This window comes from Globicephala melas, chromosome 10 (assembly GCF_963455315.2).
Source record: "Globicephala melas chromosome 10, mGloMel1.2, whole genome shotgun sequence".
NCBI lineage: Eukaryota > Metazoa > Chordata > Mammalia > Artiodactyla > Delphinidae > Globicephala > Globicephala melas.
The window spans coordinates 84,048,590-84,050,974 of record NC_083323.1 but is presented as its reverse complement, the minus strand read 5'-3'; the positions used below and the strand labels follow the sequence as shown (position 1 = coordinate 84,050,974).

The following is a 2,385-nucleotide window of genomic DNA, read 5'->3' as shown; positions in this document are numbered from 1 at the left end:
AACATGATGGGCAACATCTTACTAGCAAGTTCTCGACCTCCCCCTGGCTTTAATTCCAATCCTGTATCATGAGTCTCTGCCTCCCTGCTTCGCCCTCTGAATACTTCAGCTTCACTTTCCTCCCCTGAACTGCCTGGCTGGCAGTTGTCCCCAGAGGTTTGCTAAAAAGTGAAGGATGAACGAGCAGAAGATTTATTTTTAGACTTTTGCATGCCTTTAATGAGGAAAAGGGAGTTTTGTACCGCACCACAGGTCCACATCCTGACAGCACGGAAGCGTACCTCCATATGGCATTGAATCCCTGTTGCAAGGAGGATTCTAGAAGAGAAGATAAGGAATAGAAGAGACAGTCGCTTTTATTGTTATGTTGCCCATCATTATTTTCTTGCTGGAGTTTAGAAGTGACATGCAGAGAGAAAGTCACAGAGTACAATTTCATGAAGACAACAGAACTGCTTTGAAGCCAAGTCAACTTCTGTAATGACAGCAACATATCTGCATTTCAGTGTCAATGAAATGTGATATTAGCAAGTAGCCTTTAATTAAAAAATAAGTTCGTTTGGTAAGTGAGAAGTTAATTCTCAATCTAGAAACTGCAAAGAAGAGAGGGCCCAATTAAATTAGTCATTCATTTCACTAAACCTCAATAGAACATCTACTCTGCACAATAAATACAGGCATACCTCAAAGATATTGTGGGTTCTGTTTCATACCCATGACAATAAAGCGCGTCACACATTTTTTTTGGTTTCCCAGTGCATACATAAGTTACATTTACACTATACTGTAGTCTACTAATTGTGCAATAGCATTATGTCTTAAAAAACAATGTACATACACCTTCATTAAAAAATACTTTACTACTAAAAAATGCTGCCCATCATCTGAGCCTTCAGTGAGTCACAGTAGTAACATCAAAGATAATTGACCACAGATCACCATAACAAATATAATAAAAATGAAAAAGTTGAAATACTGAGAGAATTACCACAATGCGACGCAAAGACATGAAGTGAGCAAATGCTTTAGTAAAAATGGCGCCGGTAGACTTGCTCGACTCGGGGGTGCCACAAACCTTCAATTTGTAAAATACGCAGTATCTGTGAGGCACGGTAAAGCGAAGCACAGTAAAACGAGGTATGCCTGTATAATATGTGAGTGTTTATGATGAGTTTTAGATACACTAACTCATTTAATTCCCAAGATAACCCTCTGAAAAATCAACATGAGATCCAGAGAAATTAGGTAACTTGCTAGTACTCATAGCTATTGGGGATATACAGATGTATATATATGACATGTTTCTTGCCTTCAAGTATTTTCATTTCAGAAAAATCTCATTTAAAAATTATGATCATTGGAGAAGCTGCGCGAGGGCCGCCCTGGAGGCATCGGCTGCGCTCGTCTCTTCGCGCTGCTGGGCTCGCGGCAGGGGGTCCGGCCCCTCCGTCGCACCCGTGCCTGTGACGGGCTGCTTCCCCATCCGCTGCACCCTGCAGTACCTGCGCCAGGGAGACGTGGTGTTCAAGGACTCGGTGAAGGTCATGACGGTGAACTACAACACGCACGGGGAGCTGGGTGAAGGCGCCAGGGAATTCGTGGTTTTCAACGTACCTCCGATCCAGTACAAGGACCCCTGGGTGCAGATCATGATGTTTAAGCACATGACGCTGACACCCTTCCTGCGGTTCTACTGGGATTCTGGGGAGCAAGTCCTCATGGGCGTGGAGACCAAGAGCAATAAGCAGATCGTGGAGCACATCAAAAAGATTCTGGGGAAGAATGAGGAAACCCTCAGGAAAGAGGAACAGGAGAAAACTCAGCTTTCTCACCCAGCCCACTCTGGGCCCTGAAAGTGGGAGTGCATCTGTGAGATGAAGGGGCAGGTGCCCTGCCCGGGCCTCGTGCCGTTGCCCAAGGAGATGACAGGGAAGTACAAACTGTCTCTGAAAGCCAGTGCCCGAGACTGAGGCCGGAGAAAAGCCCCTGGTTCTATTCCCTGAGAGACTGAAAATCTCTTTGCAATAAAAGGGTCCCCTTTACACACCTGTGTAAAAGCACGTGGGGGGGGGGGAAGGGAGGAGGTGGGCTGCAGCCACGCTGCCCAGTGAACACCCTGCACCATCAGGGCAATAAATGCTTCAGAATCACACACAGAAAGAAAAACTTATGATCGTTGAAGATGGGTTAGGCACTTCCTATCCTCCTGTCCTCACTTCCTGGCAGAGTACTTGGAAACTAATATATATTCAGAAAAATTGGGGGTAAGAGTAAAGTAATTAATATAGTAACTCATCGTGAGAGGCGTTGCAAGCGTCTGAGAAAGGCATTTGAATTGGTAAAGGGTCTCTGTGTGGAGAGTCAATGATGATGACTAGGATTCTG

At 45.0% G+C, this 2,385-nt stretch overlaps 1 pseudogene; it reads left to right on the top strand.

Moving 5' to 3' along the window:
• Window positions 1-1,298: 1,298 nt before the first annotated feature.
• On the top strand, window positions 1,299-1,970 carry LOC115844385 (small ribosomal subunit protein mS25 pseudogene; annotated as a pseudogene).
• Window positions 1,971-2,385: the final 415 nt, after the last annotated feature.